This window comes from Topomyia yanbarensis, chromosome 2 (assembly GCF_030247195.1).
Source record: "Topomyia yanbarensis strain Yona2022 chromosome 2, ASM3024719v1, whole genome shotgun sequence".
Taxonomy (NCBI): Eukaryota; Metazoa; Arthropoda; class Insecta; order Diptera; family Culicidae; genus Topomyia; species Topomyia yanbarensis.
In genome coordinates, this window is record NC_080671.1 from 356,993,982 (window position 1) to 357,017,994 (window position 24,013).

At 37.5% G+C, this 24,013-nt stretch overlaps 1 protein-coding gene across 12 annotated transcripts in view; it reads left to right on the forward strand.

The window, feature by feature from the left end:
- LOC131684306 (TLD domain-containing protein 2) overlaps nt 1-24,013 on the forward strand; it is a 688,368-nt gene that overhangs the window by 258,125 nt on the left and 406,230 nt on the right. For 4 of the 12 annotated variants that reach the window (XM_058967045.1, XM_058967046.1, XM_058967043.1 and 1 more), the window contains exon 1: nt 22,259-23,155. The exons of 5 other annotated variants lie outside the window; for them this stretch is intronic. The gene's annotated coding sequence lies outside the window, so the exon portion shown is untranslated. Of the gene's footprint in view, nt 1-22,257; nt 23,156-24,013 lie in introns of those variants that run through there. 3 more of the 12 variants (XM_058967041.1, XM_058967044.1, XM_058967042.1) reach the window with 2 other exon arrangements.

The following is a 24,013-nucleotide window of genomic DNA, read 5'->3' on the forward strand; positions in this document are numbered from 1 at the left end:
TTAATTGCCCGTAAACGTACATTCATTGCACTGAATTACAACGACAGCGAAAATCTTGGCGTAACTAAAAACAATAAACAATTATTATCACCTACACTGTTGTAATGTTGGAGAAAACTTTGCGTCTGCCGCCATTATTCAGGTTATCTTTCATAACTGTCCGCGTTTGGTTTACATGTTATAAATTACTCGAACCCATTGTAGTTGGAAGCGAGGTGTTTGTGTGCCCAATTGCATCATCCGAACCCGGTGTTAACTACATCGTTATTGGAGCTGAGGATGTGTTTGGGATGCCGTGCATCGCTAGACATAAGATACCGTTCGAATTATAACTACTTTTGAAGAAATAATGCTACACAATGGTTGAACATATGTTCCTAGCTGTCGGGCTCATGATTACAGAGTCAGCTAATGGCATCTTGAATTATGCCTATTTTTTCTGGTGTCATTTGTTTTGTAGGTAGGAGCTGTGAATATACGATCTTTTCGATTCAGAACCAATATTCTTTTGGCTCTTGTTGTATCTGGAATGATGAATATCTTCGTTCTTCGGAAGCCAACGGAGCTACTCTAATCATTCACTAGCTGGGTCTTCTGATCAAACCGAAAGTTCTAGTTTAATGATAGGCACAGTTAGATAAAGGGCGAACACGAAATTATTGCGACACATTCAACAGGGCATAACTTTTTTACCATTGGGTAAAAATCAACCAAATTTTGCACACTTTCTCATTGATGTGTATTGTTTACATGCTGTCAAACTCGAAGTCGTGTTTTTCGATTCAACGAAAATGGAGGTGAACCAACGCGAGTCGAGAGAACAAATTCTTTCCAAACACCTGGAATTTCCTGACCTGGCGCACCGTCAGTTGGGAAAAATGTTGAACATTATCACCATTCAACCGTCTCCAGAGTGTTGGAGCGGTTCCAGGAGCGGTTGACGTTGGACCACGGCGAAGGAGCTGGAAGAAAACCGGAACCGGAGAACAAAAAGACGGAGGGATAGGTGAAGCGGATGATTAAAGCAAATCCCAACGTCTCAAGCCTTGATTTGGCTAAAAAGATCGGCATGTCGCAGAGCTACGTCCAGAATGCAAAGAAGAGAGCTGGACTACATACATACAAGGTACAGAACTTCCCAAACCGCGATGAGCGGCAACAATCGACGGCTAAAACTCGGGCACGGAAGCTCTACGAGAAGATGCTGACAAAATATGGCTGCTGTGTAATGGACGAGGAAACGTATATAAAAGCCGATTTTAAGCAAATTCCGGGGTTGGAGTTTTTCACCGACAAGAGCAAGTTCTATGTGGACGACAAATTTAAGAAGAAAATGTCGAAGTTCGCCTCCAAATATCTCATTTGGCAGGCCATCTGCTCTTGCGGACTGAGGAGTGAGCCTTTCGTGACACAGGGCACAGAAAATACCGAGATCTAAAAATCTGAGTGCCTCGAGAAACGCCTTTTGCCGTTCTTGCAGCAGCACGACGAAGCTCCGCTATTTTGGCCAGATTTGGCATCATGCCACTATTCTAAAAGTGTACTGGAGTGGTATGAGGCCAATTCTGTCCATTTTGTTCCAAAAGACATGAATCCGCCAAACTGTGTGAAGCTGCGCCCGGTGGAGCAGTACTGGGCAATGATGAAACGGGAACTTCGGAAGAGCAAGAAGACAGTCAAAGACGAGAAGGACATGTTATGAAAATGAAAAAAAACTGAGAAACTGGTACCGGATGACACTATAAAGACTTTGATGGAGGGCATCAAGCGAAAATGCGTTCAATTTTACACTCAAGGTTCCATCGATTAACTTTTCATTTGATTTTTGAAGTAAATATATGTATAAAACTACCCTAAAATTTTGGTTTTGCTTTGGAAAATTGGTCTTATCGTCAAACTGTGGTGTTTTTAAATGTTCATCGTCCACCGTTGTTGAATAAATCGGATTTACTCTGCAAGTGAGGTTTTTGTCTGTTTTGTCCGCAAAGCTACCGGTGCGAACAACTGCTAACGAAACCTTTTGTCTTTGTTCGATTTGTCCTAATAACACACTGCTGGCAATAAACGATCGCTTTATATTGTACTGTACGTGGGACCGCTGTACCTCTGTGACGATGGAAGTTATCTGCGGAAAATGTGACCTTGCTGTTGGAAAGACGGAACGGATTATTTCTGACGGGTTTTGTGATTGTTGACGAGTATTTCATAAAAAATGCGCTGGTTTAACCGAGGATGAAATAGAGGCATGCAATAATTCGAATATTTTCTGAATATGTGATAGATGCCGTGACGTGTTGGAGATCTCGCAGTACCATAACATCTCTTGAATCCGTTCATGCACTACGCGAAAAAAAACATGACGAGGAGATCGCACATTTGAAGTCCAGCATTGAACTTTTGAACACGTCTGTCAGTGGCTTAATGGAATTGGCAACTTCGAACGATCCAGCTATGAACATTGCTAGTATGCCTGAAAACGAAACAATGCACCCGTTTTCATCGACGCAATTGAGTCCACATGCTAACATTTCGGAATCCGTAAACTGTTTTGAACTATTTCTTTCTAACATCGGTAACGACGTCAGCGAAGAACAAGTGTCAAATCTTGTAATGACATGCCTGGATGATCGAATACCTTTGTCCGTTAAGAAACTCGTTCCAGTTTGGCAAGACGCAAAAACTCTCGACTTTGTTTCATTTAAAGTTCAACTAGATGCATCGATGAAGGAGAAGGCTCTTTCGCGGGGAACATGGCCACGCGGTATACGGTATCGCGAATTCCGAAGAAACCATTCTGAAGCACCCTGGAATCCATGATCGCATTGAAGAACGCAGCGTTTGTGATTATGAAATTTTAATGGTATTTTCCCGTTTTTTTATTTGTTGACTTGTATAAGTTAGGTTTGTTCAAATTTGTCAGCAATAGTTATGTTAATGCTGTGTTAATTGTTAAAAGAATTTTGTCAAATAGGTTAATTATTTCAATAAGACCCTAGAGGTCCGTTGAAAAATGAAATAAATAAATAAATAAATAAATGAATAAACATTATATGAAAATTGGCATGACATTTTCGATGTCGCAATAATTTCGTGTTCGCCCTTTATGTCTATAAATGGCTTTTGTGCAGCAAATTCATCGGCCAATGGCCATTACTTTATTTCGAGTAGCCATTTGTTGTACAGATGTGATGCACTCCCAAAAAAGCTAGGAGTCACACGTCGGTGACCGTATTGTCAATATCGCCGATTGGTTCTCTGAAAAAATGTGATTTTTGAGTATCTCTTTCCTTGCACAAAAAAAATCCGTTCATAAATGGATGAACAAAAATTCACGATTTCGTAAACTGATCGATTTACGAAAGACCACGTTCCTGAAATTAGGGATAACAAACCTCGTATTCATGAAACTATTTGTGTGTGTGTGCATACAATCCATCTACCACTGACCGGCAGTGCTTTTATGGAAGAAACTTGTCTGCATCTATGTAATGATATATATGTTTTCATCGACAGATGTACACATGTTTAGCCCTGGAAATGAAAGGCGTTAGTTCTACTGTACATCCTACGACCCATTTCAAGAATACCTCTTTCTACACGTACATTCTGAGGCTGCCCTCATATACAATAAGCCCCGTGCGAACACATCTGCGTATCAATTAGATCCTTGCAATATATTCACACTTCTAGAATGAAAAATGATATTTTTGCTTCTGGCACTTATTTACAAAAGGGAAAATATTTGGGAAAGAATAAAATTGAAAAATGACATTAAAAACGATCTCACCAGCTCTGAGTAAATAAATTCATGAGATTTCTCTAAAGAATTTGCCTTCATACATTAAATTCTTGCATCAGCTACTCAGGTCCAGAGGCGCTGTAGGCGCTAAGCGGAACAAACGGGCGTATTTTTGGCGGCTTGTTTCACACACTTCAATGGCAAAGTTTTGACCATAAATCTCTACGCAAAACCTCACTTTTCTAACGATATTTCAATCTACTAACACGTAACATAACAGAAAAAACGACCTACTGAACGATTGACTTCATTTTCCTGTTGAATATACTGTATATCACCGAAAAACTTTGAAAAATATTGAACGTTAACAACAACACGTCCGGCCGTTTCGCCAGGGCTGCCACTTCCTCCTCGTATTCATGAAACTATGCTCCCAAAGAAAAAAAATAGTACACAGCAAACATATACATGGCGTTACATTCCAACCTCTGGGTAAGTTGCGGTGGTTGTTCGCTGGACATGTTTAGTTTTGGTTTTGATTCTTGTTCGTAATTTGGGGATACACTTGTCGCGATTTTCGTAATTTGTCATGACATTATCGTGGCAGAAACCGCGACTGAAGTTCACAAAACAAAACAAATATATCACTAATAAAAGCGTTATGTACGCGTAACTGAAGGGGAATAGAACATAATTATAACACTCATGATTTTTGTCCATGGTCTTATTTTCGTATCGTAAAAACATGATTGTTCCAGAATTCATGGAACTTTATTCCCGATTTTGGGAACAATTTTTTTCCGTGTGCAGTTCGGGTATATTTTTCATATACCTGTGCTTTGAAAACTGTAAGCTAGATTCCCATAGATATAGATTGTTAAATTTTTGTTCCGTAGACTTTCAAGCCAATCAGCTCAACTCTTTCTGACCATACGTACAGAATGATGTTCTACCTTCAGATAGCGGTTTAGGGACAAAATAGCGAAAGACATTCGTACTCTCTTCTGATAGTATTTCCTCAACTTTAAAACCTGCGCTTGTCTTGGCGTAGATCAATTGGCAATTTTTAAATTTAAAAATAATTTGAATAAAGGTATGATGTTGAAATTACTGAAAGTCGATTTTAACTTATGCGTTAATGTTAAATAAATAATGAATTCTACCATGAACTTGAATTTTTATATAAAAAGATGGGTGGGTAATGTTAGAGACATAACCGGAGTGAAGTAGATACACTTTAGGCTGTTAATGCGAATGCTACAATTTTGACTATCTTTTGATAGGTTATATTAAAACCAGCTATTTCGTTATTTCTAATGGAAATCGCAATCAATCAATCGCACCAGCACTACCGCTTGCCAGAGGAAACACACAGATAAATTCACCGCGGTGCACTCTGGCACATTCGTTCAAGCCAGAGATTTTGCCAGATTTTTAAAATTTTGCCAGATTTTTCCTAATATTCTGAATTACACCCCAGCAGGGTTACCATTATGCCAGAGTTATCTGGAACAGTAGAGTTTTTTAAGCTCCCAGCAAAAAGTTAAATATTTTATTCTATCAGATTTTTAAATTAGGGAAGTTGTTACACACAAATTTTGGAAATTTGGGTTATACTCGATTAATACAAGTTCTATGAAGACCAAAATGTATGCCAAATTTCCATGACTTTGAGGTCGCTGTCAAGTGACAGATTTTGCCAGACATTTTTAGTTGAACTGCCAGATTTTCTCCGAAAAATGCTGGCAACCGTGCTGACGCCATATATAATTTAAAGAGCAAGGAAGCGCGGGTCTCGCACTAAACCACCCCATCGCCAATCCATTTAATCCTCTCTGAAAAAACAGCTTTCTGTTCTTTCTGTGGTGTGTCATCATTGTATCTTCCGTGTATGCATGAAACTGGCACGTTATTTCATCATTAGAATGTAATACTATCAGCGCCTGGCGGCAGTCATGGTGTCTATTGCCTACCATCCAAGAATGCGAGCTGACATGAAGCGCAGAAGCTACTACGCTTACAACGTTAGAACACAAACTAGCGAATTTTTCTTGTGTTCCCTTTTTATACGCGTCGCAGTTCATTCGATGAAAAAGAGGCAGTCCCAGCAACGCTTGCTACTTGAACGAATTGTGCCGACCAATCATGGATCAGATAATTACAACTTTCATAAAATCTATTATTTCCGTTATTTTTAGTAATTGTACTTCCTACCGAATTGGATACAAAATTGTTGTACATATTTCCAATCGGATAGCGTAATAATCTTATTTTCCCATTCAGTACAACGGCAGATATTCACGTTTAAAAAATCGTGTAAAATTCCGGCAGAAAATTTTGAAACGGGACCCCTATATTGAAACAAAGTATTCTACTTCAAAATTTTAAATTAAAAAAGGCAACAATTAGAATTTTTATTGGTGTTTTTCCTTCTTTATAACACGAGCTGCTAATTTGCCCGGCTTACGACCTCGTAGGGTCGATCAATTAGTTTAGGTCCGACTGAGCGGAGCGACGTCAGACAGCACACGAAGTAAAGCGAAGTGGCGTAGCCACATTAGGCGGTTATGTCGATTTATTTATTTATTTTACTTTTCTGCTTTGAAAATGATGAACTTACTATGATTGGCTCATTTGACATTTTTAATTACATGTATAATATTGCTAAACAATTCACTTTGTTTAAACTGTAGCATTCAAGACGTAGCTACAGATCTTGCGTGCTTTAGCATTTTCCGAATCACTGAACAAGCGGTTTAAGCGCCACCTCTTAGGGGCCGTACACTAATTACGTAAGGCTTTTTTAGAGCTTTTCAACCTCCACCTTCCCCCCATATAAGAGTTCGTAAGATTTTGGTGAACTCCCCCTCCCCCTAACATAAGATCTTATCATGATTATCGTAATTAAAAAATCGAATTGTTAATTCATCAAATAATAAGATAGCGAAAACGATATGTATAGAATTATTACAAGAAAACTCATGACAAAATTTAACTGTAATCACCTGCAGAATGTTAATTGCATGCCAATCTCGCCCAGTAGAAAGAATAACTGTTGTCAGATATTCAGTAACTCCAATTTGGTCCACATGATCTGCTTTGCTATATTCCACTTCCTTTGAAACTAATTTCTTGTGATGTAGAATTTAAAAGAGTTTATAACCTCATCTGGCTTCAAATTATCTGAGTTCCAGCTGTGACGCTTATCGTACGCATAGCTCCGAGTTAACCATCTTCGAATTTTCTTGAATTAAAATACAGTTCACACTCTGGAAATATTCGACATTAAAGGTCTTTGACAATCGCATGTTAGAACATTTTCCAGATACCTTGCGGGTTTGAATCGAACGTTTGAAAAGAACAAAGTCGGTCTAACAACACGAAGGGTATTAACACTTCTTAACTTGTAAGGCATATTGTGACTCCAGTTCCCCAACAGAATAATGTACAACCAAGAGCCAAAAAATTACTCATATTGTTTGATATACAAGGATTATATGGTACAAATGAAAATAGTTCCCTTTTCTTATTAAAAAGAATATTTTCCTAATGGATTTAATTTTTTAAACTTGTTTTGTGATATTACGTAGGAAAGGAGAAACCCTCCCTCCCCCTCAGATAAGAATTTGTAAGATATTTTGAAACTCCCCCTCCCCCCATATGCCCTTACGTAATTAGTGTATGTCCTCATATGAGGACCACTTTTCACGTTCAAGGTTGCCTGACCAGAAACTCAACCCCAGGGTGGGTTTAGTTTTACTAAATTTTGGGGGAAATGAAACGGCAGACGCAAAAACCAAAGGCTACTCCATCTCGCGGGACGATATCAAACAATAATCAAAAGACCGCGACTAAACTACCAACTCCTGGTTATTATTACTGGCAGAGTCCGTAATAGATATCAGTAATGAGTCAGCTTCCGAAACCAGACTGGGGACTGTTTGTTGTTGTACTACCCGGAGTACATTGGAAAAACTACTGGAATCAAAACAACCCTTCAACTAAATAAATCTACAGAAATATCACTTCAAATACCTAAAAATTGGATTATTGGACATTTATTCCACAAAATTAACATAATTTTTCTTCAAACATTCCTTTCCTTCTTTTTTGCCGGTTTTGGGCCCTCGCCCCCTGTGCGGGTGGAGAATCTATTCTACGCTATAATTTTTAATATTCGGCTCGAGCTTTTGTCGAATTGCGCAAGGACCCGACCATCTCACGCTGCTGTATTCAATGCGCACTCACACCTTTAAAACGTTGACGACTGAGGCTGGTACTGCGCTGCATGCACCAAATTTAATGAAAGCAATTCGACGACGCGATTGTTTTGCGCTGCCTAGTGCTGAGCGTATTGTTGAGGTCCTAGCTTGGATATCGGTAACTGCTGGTAGTGTCGGACCTCCGGACAGCGTACTAGAAACAATATACGGACGCTACCGATCCGGCTGACGGCGTTTAGCGATGCCGCCTTACGTACGTGGCGGCGTGTCTTTGTCCAGCTTTTTGCTGCAGCGGCGCACTTCGTATCGCCTATAAGTCCAAAGTCCGCGCTATAGCAAAGAGAAAACGACATGGAGAGACGACGTCGTTTGGCTTGTACGCAAGCAGAACATTTGTTATTGAGATATCTGACGTTTAAAATACTCACACTGATATCTTACATTTTTATACTACCGCCCTCCCCTCAAGCCCAGAAGCGGTTTGTTTTCCTCCCAATTCGCCGTGCAACCGATTTGTTTTCCTCCCAATTCAAACGTCAAAATGGCAGAATACCAACGCAGCTGGATGAGTCTATAGCTGCCCGGTATTAATTCTTCATCATAGGAGATGGAAGAAGTGGACAGCCTATATTTACAATAGGGAACTGGAGTTACTAAATTGGAAGCTATTTGAACTCTAATACACGAGCAATCGTTGATACACATTACCAATCGTTTATAGTTTTATCTACGAATATATTGGCTATGATATTTGATTTTTCGTTCCTGGAAGGGTATTTTTTTTTCAAAAAAATGAAATGCTAAAAATTTGGTATCCTGGGATAGGTTTCGATTTTTAATTTATCCGACATTCTGTCTTTCGACCTTTTGTCATACATTCTCAGATAGCATTTATTTGCTTTCATCAAAAAAATGTAGACTACAAAAAATGATTTTACAATGTTTACTAATGTGCCATTCATTGTTTGTACGGATTAAAGACCAATTTGTTTTATTTCTGGACATCTTAAGGAAATGTTTTTCATAATTTTGATTAAATTGGAGCACCATTCGTTTGACCGGGTTGTTTTTTGCACAATTAATAAGCTTGTTTTCGGGCGAAAAGCAATTTGTTTGGAAGGTGGTAGAAATATATTTGTCGGGGAAGAAATTTATCTGTATACTGGCCAAATATTTTTTTAATGAAATTTGAAACCCAAAATAACAACGCAGCTCAGACTCATTGAATTCATTTGATCAAAAAATGTGACATTAGAACATAAAAATGAAATATTGTACGAATCTCGACTTTTTCTACAAGCGGCGGATCGTCTCGCAGTCTTGCTTATTGATTTATTTTTAACAACTATTTTTGTAGAAGTCAATTCCGTGTAAACTATGAATTAAAATATAGTTTCGCTGATCGAGCTTAGATTTTGCACAGTTGTTCTAGGAACCGAATCGAACACAGAAATTACACGTAGCAAAGTTGAATATTTTTTTCATATAACCGTGCCCCGCACTAATGACTAAACGTAAGCAATAAACTGAAAGTTTGATCAAAATCTAAGCACAACAATACAACCTCTCAAACAAAGGGATGCCCACTTGTTCTTAATTTCAAAAGTTAAGCTTCTATAATTTTTGCGGAGTTCCCTGAGTTGCATTTAAATTCTGTGATCTTAGTAAGACTTATGACTATCTTAAGCTTCGAAAGGATATTTTTGAATTCCTTTAGGAAACTTTACTGAAGTAGTAGTTCCCTGAAGTTCATAGTAATTTCCCAAAGAGCGCATACAATTTTGGAAATTTGAAAAAAAAAAACCTTTGGACTTGTCCTTCATAATGCGGTTGCTCAAATGCCGCAGCGCTCGCTGTATTCGGATCTTCTTTGTCTAGATTCAAAATACTGTATCTAGATTTCCTGTCACTTTAAAAACTGAAACTCGGAGTAAAGTGAAGTTTGTAGATTTCATAGAAGTTTGTAGGGTTTTTTCGAAGTTTGTTGGTCATACTATTCCTATACTTTCTTACATTTGAAAGACGTTTCGAAAAGTGTTCCCTAAAGTTTGAAGCGCTTCGCTGGAATAATATATCTATTTTATGGAATTTTATGGAAGTTCGAATTAATTCCCTTTAAGTTCGAAAAACTGTCGTAGGATCCATATATATCCCCTGAAGCGCGTAAAACTTTTCTAGATTACGGAGAATATTCTTGATGTTTCTAAGGAATACCCAGTAATTTTTAATATATCTCTCAAGACCGTAAGATTTTCTCGGAGTTTTCCTAAATTTTCCGTAGCTCACAATTAACTAAAAACGTGGCGAGTATTTTTTTTTGTTTATTGGGGCTTTAACCATTTGGTCATTTGCCAATGCGGTTGGCAAAACATGCGTCGTTGGCAAAACATGACAATTAGTTATGCTCTCTTACTGACCATGCTACTAGGCTCGGGTAGAACGCCCGACTTCTAGTAAACAGAAGGAAAAATATTCTTCACATTTTCTTTCAAACATGTCCGTACGAGCCTGCCTAGCTTCAGTTTTCGTTTCTCTTAGTCATCAATTTGCCGTAAATAACCAACAAAATCGATATAGTGGAACTTTACGGGAATTAAAACATAGTAACAATAATCTGTCAAGTTTCAATTGAGACGAACTGTATGAAATGAAAATTTTACATATTGTTCCCGAAATAGTCTAAATTCACTAATTTGGCAAACCATTAAAGTGCAAACTATTTTCATGACAAATAAATTCTGCTAAGAATATCTTCTCACCACGCATTTGAAATGATGAGAATGGATCCTTCATCAACCGGCAGAAAATACCGGATTTGTACAAGTGCACATCACAAAAAAATCGTTTTGTTTATATATTTAAGATAAGAGCTATGATCTATCGAACAAATGTTGACCAAACACATGGTCCTCGTGGTGAACAGCCAAATTTACATCATGTGGTACTACGTTCTCGACCGACAACAGGTTTTGACCTTTTTAACCCAGGAATGACTGGACGATTCTACACACTTCGATGTGTTTTTATAAAGGTCTGTGGTAAGCATAATATTCATCACATTCATACTTATGTGGTTTCTTTTATAACTACCAGGCAACACCAGCCAGTGTAGGATTGCCATTGATTCGCTGATGCATTATCGATATGATCGTTGAACAAATGAGTTTGCTCCTTGATTATCCCGTACACTAACAATCGGCGCTGAAATCTTTCAGAAGGTCTAGTTTGATTGCAAATTTTGTGTCAATTTAGTTTATAGTTTGCCTTTTGCATATTGTCTTATATATCGTAAATTATTGCAAATTATTTATGAAAGCAAAATCTTAGCACTACATAGAAAACAGGACAATGCAGGGCTAATGCGAAGATCCTACTGTTTCGAAAAAATCTTCCTACGGTAACGGTTCAAACACATGACGAGTGGCTTATGAAACTTAGTGCTTTACCCTCTGAACTCTCAAACCAGAGCTACACGCAAAAAAAAATCTGAATTTTATCGTTGACGCAATTGCAAGCAAGACACAATTTAACAAACCGTAATTCACGAAATGACGAAACATAACCGTGTTCTGTTTAATTTTACATGAAACACATGAAAATTACACTTACTACTATTCAGAACAAACGCCATATGTGGAGTAAAATTACGTGATTTACGAAATTCAACGTCATGTGAAATTAAACGGCCACGTAAAACTAAGTCATTTTTGATGCTCGTATATGTCAGCGCAAGGAGATGTAAATTTACACGATATTTTCTAGGTGTGTAGTTATTTATAAAAATGTAAAATAAAGAAACCTCGCCGGTCTTATATTTAAATCAACTAATTATCAAGTAATTTATTATGCACTTTCTTATGCAATATAACCTCTTGCAAAATACAGTTTCGATTAACGCAATAATTGGCATCATGACACTCTATGGAAATTTCGCAGTTCGTTCGATGAATTTCAACGTCAAGTCGGAATGTGTTAGTATAGAGTCGAACAACGTTAGTATAGAGTCGGTCTTACGTTTGAATATGGAGAAAAATAAATAATCGCAGCGAATTTCGGGGCAAACAAACCACTTCCGGGCGTAGAGGAGCGGCGGTAGTATACAAATGCGAGATCTCAGCAGGCGTATTTTAAAAGTCTCTGCAATTAAAAATATACGAGAGAGGCAAAACAATAAGAAATGACTAACACAATGTCGCGTTGTTGTGATTTTCCGTTAGCCGCTAGTTAAAAAGCCAAGATTTTTCATTCATACATACTCATCTTATTTTTGCCGTTCGCCATAATCCCCTTCCCCAGTAGGGGGAATCGCAAATCTTCATTTCTGCCCTGAACAATGCAGATGGCGTTGAACTGAAAAGTTAAGTGCATAATAAATACCTAAACCAAACTTTAGCTTCTTAATCAGCAAACCGCAAATACATCAGAAACCCAGCGTAAATAATAAGCGAAACACTCTCACTCTCAGAGCTCTGATCTGACACCTCGTTACTGCTGATCTCACCTACTTAGATATCAGCGAACCCACGACGACTGCAGCACCATGTGCGCGCACCGTGAGTGACTAACTGCCGTAGTTATCGCTCGTAGTAACCCATTCTCGTGTGGATATCGTCAGTCGTCATACGGCGTGGTTAGGGTAACCAGCGAGCTAGTGCCCTACCTTTTAATGATTTGCTTGTGTGTACTGCAAAATAGCAGGTTCGATCGGTCGTAGCGCAGCACAGTGTCGCCCAGCCGGATAAAACCTTAAAATTAAATTTTGGATTATTCATGATTTAACATTTTTCTCTGTTTCTTAACAGGTTAAATCTCAAAATATTATTCGCTGGACTTATACTTGCCATTCGATTTAGTCGATACAAGCCTTTGTTCTCGCTCAGACATGGTGAACAAATAATAAATCGTGCATAAAATTAAAATTATAATGTTCAAAGTGGCTGTACTTTTTTTGAAACAGTTCGGAAAGGTCGCTTGTAGTTAATGATGCTTGAAAATTTGTGTACTTTACGAAAATGAATGTCTTGTTTTGCCCCTTTCTGTCCCGAGGTATGAAATATGGTGGTTTTTCAGGATATTTATGAAGGAGACACTTGGTAATGTTTGATTACACAGGGTTCAAAATATAATTTATTCATGTCTATCAGCGTTATAAACAATTGAAAAAATTGTGCATTCTGCTAAAAATTAACAACGCTACTTTATATTCGTAAATGTTAAATTTTCAAACCACGCTAAGTGCCAAAATTTTGAGATAAAAAAAATTAAAGGGTTGTGTACAGGACACGACCACGGTGACATTAAAAATATAGCTTTTTTATCTATCACACATATCGACACACGTTCTTGTTCACTCGCCTGTTTTCATATGTTACAATTTGCTATATACCCTCCCCATTAAAACATAATTTATTGAAGGTCTTTTAACGGTAATCTATTAATTAATCAAGTATCTCACTAGGTGATTGGCATTATTTGGCTGATCCATCTAGTAAAAATAGGCTGGTCTGTCCAGAAAATATATTCAAAAGAAAAGTTCCATATTGAGAGCTGTGATGAGGAAACCCACGCCCGCCAACGGAAATATACAGATTCTCCATAAATTATGAAATTTCATTTTCCATTTAAATTTTCAATAATGTACTAATGAACTTAAGTAAACAATCTTAAGTGTAAGTATTTCTTGATCGATTAGTGGTGGAAAAATGAAATTATTTGATAAATTACATTGTTATGCAACGTTCGCACTACCAGTTAAAACGGGTTTTTATGCTATCTTGGTGACATTTTTCTTGTTGCTAATTATTAAAACGTGTTATAACTCTGTAGTGTAAACATTGTATTATTAAACCAATTCTGCAGCGTTTTATGTTATATAGGTGTTTTATGTGGTAATAGGACTGACATAATTATATCTTCAGTACAGCGGTTTGTTTCATAATTTAAAACAGATTTATTTTAAAATTTAAATTAGTATACCCAACCGTATTTGTTGTATACCTTAAAACGCAATTAGAACTGTGTTTTAAATACATAGGGTAGGACAGATATTCTGACTGGTTAAACTGGGAAAACAATTTTAAGTCCAGTAACGCTTAAGACATGGCTTGAATTTGAATCGAAAAAGAACACCCGCTTCAACTGCTGCTGGGACGGTAAGTTCTGTTTTAAAATTTTCCGTTGTGTGCAGTACGAAACAAAAGTGTTTGAAATTAGAAAACAAAAAGTTCTGCTGGGAATGTGATTGTTTCCGATGCAATTACACTCAGATTTTTCACGCAGGGGATACAGGCCGTGTAAATGAAAACCGCGTAAATTTAAAAAAACGCGTTAATGAAAACCGCGTAAATTTCAAAATCCGCGTAAAAAACCTGAGTGTACTCTCCTATATAAAATACTACGCTGCTGAACAGTGCAATAACTACAGAAGCACGTTGTCAGATGCCTTACTGATAAAAAACATATAACCGAAATATGAAACATGAAAACCAATTGGCTCTTTACCCTACGCAGCTACAACGCGCCGTAAACATGGATTAACAAGTTACAACGCACACGCATGCATAAAAATAAATATATTTTTTTCAAACGCAACACTCTTAAGCAACACACACCGTATTGATTTAAATCCAAACCACCCCGCCCACCCACTTTGCAAATCATTCTGTGACACCACGCTGGTACCCGACAAATCCGCACACGGCCACCGCTGCCGAAAATGCATAGCGTCTACCGCTTATTGTAGTGCCCAGACGCTGCAGCCATGATCTTACCCGTTCGACATAAGAACAAAAACTGATTCAAACGGGTACGCGTCACCTCTATTTATAAACTAACCGTATATGGTTTAGTCACTTAGGTGCGAGTGTGTGCAAATGCCAACGTTACCGAAAATCGATAGCGCTTATTGCATCGCCCGGAGACGACGTTGCTCGTGTGGGATAAGAGCAACAACTGATTTAAACGGACATGCGTTGCTTCTATTTATGACTTTTCGTGTTTCATTGAGCAACTAAGCTGCCCTCTTTTGACGGCTGTGTCTGAGAAATCTGCCTCACGAATGGTATTTTTCCCGTTTTTTGTGAACTTTTTAATTTTACCAATTTCCAAAAGTCTACTTTTATTGGGGAGATATTAAATTATTACCAATATTTAAGTTAGGTGTTTCTGAATCGGTTGGTGTATGAATGATTAAAATCCATCTAGTAATATCGGAGTTATAAGCGTGCAAACCTTACATAGTTTCGTTACATGGGAGATAGTTTAGATTTTAGAATGACACCTAGCCCCAGATAGTGGAGTAAGACATTTTTAATGTCAAAAAATTAACTTCAAATATGAAATCAGCGCCGCAAAATTGGCTCAATTTGAAGTTTTCTTCAAATTCGATCCACCTTTGAGGTTTTGTCCGAGTTTTGTATGGAAGGTGATCACTGTGATCGGCATCTAAGATGGGTGATATTGTGTCGGGACTTTATGAGTAGTATTGTAATCTATAAGAACAGTAGGGGGAGTGAGTACACTTGATCCCATTTTTGTTTTTTTCACATAATTTGATTGCAAAAATCGTCATTTTGCTGACAATTCGAATTGTAAGAGCTGTGAATAATATGCTAATCCGAATACCATGTCCTGTTGGTAATATGAACAGTTTTAAAAATCTTGTTAAAATGAAGTTTTTATAACAGCGTGTGATAACTTGATCCCCTGCCTACTAGGGCTAAACAAACAGAGCACACTATAACTATCGAAAGTTAAGCTAACTACCTAGCCTGAAAAAATAACTAATAAGACTACTTTTTTATATGTACGACAAACTCTAATACCAGTAGAAAGTGAAACCAGATATTTACGGTAAATCAATGCTGTTTGATTGGCTTGTCCAACTTTCAATAACTTTTATCAACATTCGCGAAACAAATATTTTAGTTCATTTTATACTGTCAGGTACTTTATGGAAGTGATTATTTCTATTCCTATACCTTTCGGAAGTATATGTGAGAGTTGACGATAGGGATCAAGAGTACCCAGTGTTACAGGGATCAAAAGAACCTGTTGTATGAGGTGAACGAAATTTAGTTTTTTTTTGTATAAGTTGTATAACTATCCATTCGATAAACGCGTTTTTCGAAACAAAAACCGTTATAAAGTAATTGTTGTTGAAAATATTCATAAATGATTAGTTTGACGAATTCGTACAATCGTTCAAAAAAATTGTAAAAAGATCTTCGAGATGAATTTTAACCCGCATTTTCAAAAATATGATGCAACTTTTCTAAAACAAATGTAATACATTTGATTTGTTTTTTAAACATCGTAAACTACCAAACATGTAATTTTCTTTTTATATTATGATAACATTTTGTGTTTAGATTATGTGATATGGCAGAGGAATCAAATATCTCCAAGGATCGAGTGTCCTCACTCTCCTCTAAATAAATATTACATAGCACGAAATAGATCCTCATTGCACGTTCCGATTATTAGGCGCTGCGTAATTTTTGGTGAGTCCTGGCAAGTCCTTCCCAGAATATGTGATCGGTTCACTGTGCGTGATACTATTCTCGGTACCGTTCGATATGCTGTACATATCTATTACAATACTTGAAATACAATGTTCAATTTTACAGATATTTAATGAAAGTAGATTTATCCATTAAAAAAAAACAAAATCGCTTAAATAATTGGCATGAAACTGAATAATACATCATTTTGGTAAAATGTCTATAAAATACGGTTTAGCAAAAGTGAGAGCAATTTCACTCTTGATTGGCTTTCTTAAACTTTGACTTATTAAAAGATATTAAAGTTTTTGGTGAAACGATAATAAAATAACATTGTATATTATCACAGTATTAGGGTAATATTGTTCAATTATTTCTTCTCGATTACATATTCCTTGGAATACGCGGTTAATTGTGATATTTGATTATACATACCAACAGCTTGAGCATCGAATTAATAATTAGCCGATAAATAATACGGATTATTGGATGCATGAAAGAAAATATCTTGACTTTTGGACGAGAATTTATCGCTCTTTTTCACTGTTATGTACCATCATAAATAACGTAGCGCCAAACTTTGACCTCTCCTCCCTTCATACAACAAATTTCATTATTTCTCCTCCCCTAGAACGTAACAAAGTTATTTAAAAAAAATTCATTAGTAAAAACGCGTTTCGAAACCTTCTAGAATATTTCCCTCCCCTATATATCACAACTTGTCAAATTTTGCCGAACCCTCTCCTCTAAAAGTGTTTCGTACATTATGAATGGTCCCCGCTCATGAAGGATATAAATGAATCATATTATTCAAAGATAGTTGTCCAGGAAGTCAGTGGTGTTGGATTCGAAGCGATTGCAGGAGTCTTCAATTTTCACCAGCTTTTGCATTCATATACTGTGCAGAGGTCGATTTTCCATACCCCATCGAATACTAAAAGTTTTCTGGGTGATCTGTGTGAATACATTTATTTATCCAGTAGCACAGACAGAGAGCGGGAAGGAGCGTATGAGAAAAATCACACTGCCGCTTCTGAAAACGTTCTTTATCGATTATCGCCATTGTTACCGGAAGCGATGACAGGTCCCCACATTATGCCACATCCACAAATAGCTTGCGAAAGAAGAAATTAAAAAAAATATGTCTAGCTTTGCCAAAAAATGCAACTGACAAAACTGCCAACTAAAAGATCGAAAACAAGAACATTCGTAGATATGCCAGCGTTTGACGTTTGATTGTCTCAGCTCACTGTGACAATGTATCACAGGGTCTAAAATTCTCATATCCTTTCAATGAATGATGAAACCCACTAGATTCACCTTCGTCTTTTTGCTGTCTCCTTCATTACTAAATACATGCTAAACAAAACAAAACGGACAAAGCCGGCATCTTGTCTCGATTCTATGGAAGGGAGTAGCATAACTTTCGTTTTGCTATGACAATGCCAAAATTCAATCTCGTTTTATTTTTAAATCGGCAATTTTGATTCTCATCTTAATTTTCATCAAATGAAATTATAGCAATGAGCATCATAGAACTGTAACTAGAATTCCGCAAACATGGGAAATATGCATACCAATAGTGCTATTGGTTGGGGATTATCTGCCCATCATGCCCCCATGGTGCTTCGGAACAAATTTTGTTTTACTCTTATTTCGTTGAAAGACGCAGCAACGTGCGACGTGTATTAGTTAGTGTTAAATATCGAAGAGACTAATGTCGCTTTCAATCTCAAAGCGAAAACGAATGTGCGGAGGAAATAATAAAATTGAATCTCCTCATTTTCGCATGATTTTGGTAAATGTCTAAAACATTTTTTGACTCTGGTGTATAGTAATATGTTATCCAGACAGGAGCTGCAGATTTTAATATGCTTCGTATTAATGAGCAAAAGTGTACCTACGTCTTGTTACGCCGGATGATTCTCCCCATACTGCATATACAGTGGCGGTTGTAAATGATATACGTTCTGTGAAACGCATTGTATTGGTGAATTTTAGTCTTATATCACAGTAAAAAATAAATAAAAAATAAAAAAATTGGTCTTGATACTCTCCAGGATTTAGTAATTCAGAGTGAATTCGTAATAGAGTTTATGATGCCACATTGAAATCTGTGTATCGGCCAAAAAAATCTTTTTGCCATCTGTGATGACTAAAATAGAAAAAAAACAATGAAAATCCATGTTAAATTTCCAAAAAATCTGTGAGAAATTAAAATTTAATCAAATCTATAGAAATCTGTGAAATTTTAATGGAAATACCAAAAATCTGTCATCTGTAAAAAAGAATCTGTGATCAAAAATTGTGAAAAAAAAATCTGTGACCTTACTGAAAAATCTGCGAATATAGTAACCCTGAAGGGTAGACGAGCCCTTATTCATTTCATTGGTGAGGATGTCACACTATTTCGTTGATAACTCGGCTAACAGTCAGCGGATGCGCTTAAATACGTTTCAACATCTTTACTTCGTTCCTAAGAAGTAATACAAATAAAAATTTGGCATGGTAAATGTAAAATACTCGCGATTGAGCGAAGTTAAAAGTCGAGTACAACGCTCCCGTTTTCATTCTACCATTTAAGCTAATGTGTTGAATAGAGGTAACGGACACTGTTCTAATTAATATAATCAAAAGGGGTGGGATGCATAGAGGTGCTAAGATGAATAAATGAATTGTGCCCCTGTTGTCGTCATTAGAGCTTTGATTTTCGCTGTTACTTGTTTTGTGCCTTTTGTGTTTTCGAGTGACTCTAGTATAGGCCTTTTCTTTCTTGTTTATTTCTTCCCTAAATATGTTAATTGATAACTATTGGCTTGGGGATACCGTGGATATTGTTTGTCCGGCATTGATTTTTTGGCCGACTCTCCGTGGTGTATCAGCTGTTGCCGAAGGCTGTTTGATGGTGTTGGTTGTAGTAGTTGAATTTTCTTTAGGTGTTATAGTTAGAAAAAACTATTTACCGATAAGTTCTCCATCATGCCTTCACATTCAAAATGTTTCTTTTCTCTTAAGTTTTTTGTTGACGAAATATAAAAAAATATAAAAAATATGTTTTTTGCAATTTAAATTTTTGACATAATTTTTTGTTTTTGTGAAAAATACAGAAATAGTCCCCGTAACTTGTTCTCGGATAGTTTTACTGTATAAAATACAGTAATCGAACAAAAAAAAATGAAATTGATGCACGTAGAAACGTTTACGCCTTTTGAAAAATTGGTCTTGCTTCAAAATATTGCAATTGCCAGAGAAATTCATGGAGATTCATAAACCGAACAACACAACTGTAAAGTTTCGTTCGAATCGACGATGGTCATATTTTGCGGTCGGCCGGTTTCTCTTTGAATCCCTAACGAATTAACCCATTCATGCCCATGTTGTTTGTGGACAACAATGTTTTTAAACAGCTATAACTTTTGATTGAGGCAAGATTTGCTCACAAAAAAGTAAGTCTAATAAATGTGACTATTGGCTTTCATTTGAGTGTTAACAGTTACAATAATCAGCTCTAGAACTGAAGTTATTGCAATTAGTCTGATTGAACTCTGAAGGAGCAGTGCTGCCAGGGACCGTTTACGTTGACGACGGAAAATGAATTTTTCATATAACTTCGTTTTGTTGCAATATTAGTGAAAACTGATAAAACTTATCAATTTAGACTATTTTTGGCTACGTTTTCTACGCACTTGGACTATTGTAAATATTCCAGGAGAATTGTAGTGAGCATTGGAAGGTAAAAATTGAGCAGCTTGTAGCACTGCAAGGAAAGCACCTACCTTTATGAAAAAAAAAGGTTTTTCGATTTTCTTGACCCCACCGTTTTAAAGGAAAAATAGTTTTGAAACCCTACATGCACTAGAAAAAAGTTGGGTTAACTCGAAAACTAAATTTAAGGGCAGAAAACTATTGTAATTCTTGAAATCAGCTGGTAGACAATAATTGTAAAAGTATATCCATAATCTTGAGCGGATTTTCCGCATCATAATGCAATGCTATTCAACGTCTAATATATTATGAAATATAGAGTTTTTGATTCAAAGTATTGGTTTAATTTAACTTCTATAATTAAAAAATCTGCCAGAATGAGAGGTTTGGTTTTTTGTCTAGAAGCTCTGTACAAGATAAATCGGGCATAATGGCATCTCTGGACAGATCATGTTTTCATCTCCATAACTAATCCATCAATTGATTTGATAATTCGAGGAAAATATTTTCCTATTTACAATAGCTGGTTATTAAACAAGGAGATTTGAATTTGGATGAATATTGTATTCTTCATGCTAAAATAAACTCAACAGTCAACATGAGAACTGAGTCTCATCGGCTATAGAGTTTCTATTTGTTCCGATTCCCGGTTCGGGAGTTACGGGTTTATCAGTGCGATCACATAGAACTCAGGATATAAATAAGTACCTGATTGTATAGAGGAAATAGTCGCCATTCCTGTATTTCTCTTCGTTTGCAAAACCCTTCAATAATTAGTATTAAAGTTAAACAGGTCTTTTAAAACAATCAGGTCGAACGGTGCATTAGCTGTAGAGATAGTATTGACTGCAAACACTATGCAAAATGATTGTTTCGGGGAAGCTGTTGTAGATCCCCCAATTTTATTATTTCTACTTATTTTTACAAGCCCTTGAAAACATATTGTATTAGGTCTAATTTTGTTTTTAAACAATATCGTGAAAAAATCTCAAAATAATCGTGGTAGACAATTTCCACAAAATTTGTAAAAAGAACGTTTAAGGGCGGTACAAAGAATACTGGATTTTGCAAAGTTCGAACACCCTGGAATACCCTGGGGTGTGGCCAATTCGACCAAAAAACCCTCAAAATGTCCTCCACTGTACTTGTACTGCAAAATCATGAAGTTTGACATGCCGCAAGGTGGGTTTTATAACCGGTCGAAAAGTGTCCTTTTTGACGGAGGAACCAGGTTCCCGGAATACCCTGGGGTGTGGCCAATTCGACCAAAATCCTCAGAATGTTTTCCAGTGCATTTGTTTTGCAAAATCATAAAGTTTTATGTGTCACAAGACGGGTTTGAACACCGGTATGAATGTTTTTCGTTTTTCGGAAAGGGGGGTAACCCCAGTACTCCCAACAATATATCCGGAACTACGGTCAGTTCTGGAAAGATGGTCTTGATTCCAAAAACTTGACAAATTTTGTGATCGTTTCTAAAAAACCGCATCATGCTTGGTTGGAACCTGGCTGAGTACCATTATTTTGAAATTTAATATTTTTAATGAAATGGGGGTTGGGGACGTAAGAGTTAACGCATATACGACCATTCCATAATTTGAACTAATAGTAATTTTTCAAATTGAAAACAACAGCACCACACATCGCTAAAGATCGATCAGACAGACGTTAACGTGACGGTCGTGTCTTTGCTACAATGCGAAGCACTGTCGTCCCATGCACTACCACTGCCAATGGGTAGTAGGTAGCTCAAATGGCAAACAATCCCATCTAGCTGGTAGTGTAACGAGAGAAGAACGTGATCGCGTGGCTCACTGCTGCTGCGCTGGTCCGCTACCAAACTGCTGCCTGTGAGCGGCTCTGAGAGAGCGATCGGTTGTTCTGCTAGCCGAATGTGAGTCAAAGATCTCGCCGCGCAGAGTGTGGAAGTGAGCACACAGACAGCGCAGTTACCTATCTACCAAGTGCTCAAGAAGCCCATGCTCTGTAGAGGATCGGCTCGATTGTAACAACGACGACGACTACGACGACGACGACAACGCCGCCGCCGACGACGACGTGGTATTAAACATTTTTGAAACTTTAGCAGTCGCTTTAGTTTTCATCGAGTTTCTTTATCGATCGCTTGGTCTTGTGCGCGTGGCTGGTGTGTTAAATACTTCGAGTGTTTTTTTCTACTTTTGTTGTTCCGGATGCTTTCAGTTGTGCCTTCATTGCTGCAGTTTATTGTGCAAGATTAGTGAGTTTTCCCATGCTGTGCATTGTGCGACTACCCGCGAGCCCCACCGTGGTCAATGTGCGGAGTGTTAGTGTTAGTAATTTAAGTTGAAGAAATTTGCCGAAAAAAAATCCTTAATTGTTAAAGAAAAGTGAAAATTTGGCCCTACTTGAGGGGTCATAGATGGCGAATGTGACGCACGCGACCTTTCGGAAGGGATTATTCGTGTGATTGAGATTGGATCAAATCAAGTACGTGTAAAAGATCTGGTTTCGTGTTCGAGTCATCGATCGGCACGAACCAGCATGTGATTGTCGAATGAAAGTGCGCCTTTAAAATTCGCAAAAGAAAGAGAAATAACCTCACCGTCGCCGTCGCCTCCACCACAATTGTCACCTGCATATCCGTTCGTTTAGTGAATCTTTTGGTTGCCCCCCGTCGGATGCAGGTGAAATAAGTGAAAAGTGCAGTTGAAACTAGTTTCACCCGCTAGAGATAGTGTAGTGTAGTGTAGATTTTTTTTTATCAGCTCGCGCACCCAGACGCCATTATCCGATCTATTGTTGTACAAGTTGCTTCGTGTGCCATATTGAACCAGCGATAAATAGAACGAATAATCGATCACAGTGGAGGAAGAAGAATCTTTTAACCAGACGACAATTGACATTCTACGAGCAGTAATTGTTCGACGAACGACCTTCCGCAGCACGAGAACGTGATCAACGAACTTCGAGCAGGGATCTGCTCTTCATCCCTTCACCGATCAAAAGTAAGGATAGCCCTAGAATTTATCTCCTCGATATGATGGAACCAATGTTTGCTCTTTGAAAGGGAAATACTAAATCAATGCTCAATGTCTGTGTGGTTGTTCAAAACAAAAGTTTGATGGTCCAAAAGCCTAAAAATCTAGCCCGGAGCGGGTTAGGGAGAAACGACAGTTTGGGGCAGACGCGTGCGTGGACCACGTTCGTAACAGCAACAAAAAAGGGTAAACTTTATTATAACTTCAACAACGGGCTATGAGCCACACGTACGAAGCTTGTACCAATACACGGCCAGAGAAAGGTGTGTTAATTTTCGCGATTTGGATTGCGGCCGTTCTGCAGTCGGTTGATGAAAACATAGGAGTACATAAAAACAACGGTTGTGTAGTAGCGAAGCGAGGAAATGCTTCAACCGGGTTCGGGTCTAGTGGCGGTGCGGTAGTGTCATAGTTCGCTGTATGTATTCGAATGGGACGGTGCGGTAAATTTGCGTTGGGTTTTGAATAATTTTTAGCGGGAATTTAAAAAAGATAGCAGTAATATTTTATCAATTTTTTTTTAGAACAGGGAACACTTATATGGCATGAACCGAATGCAGTTTAAGTTCTAACTGATTTGCTCACATTAATTGAATATTAAAAGCAGGTTTACGTCTATTATTGCAAGTTTTAACAAACAGTTTGTCTTTATCTTTAATATATACGCCAAAACCGTCATCGCTGTTAAGGGTAATGCTTATGGGATGATGTTTTTGCTTACCTTTTGCACCAACGGATTACGATCGAGTCTTTGTTTGCTTTGTCGCTGATTGTGCTGCTTATCTTTTTGGAGATACTAAGTGAAGTCGTTGTTAAATGGACAAT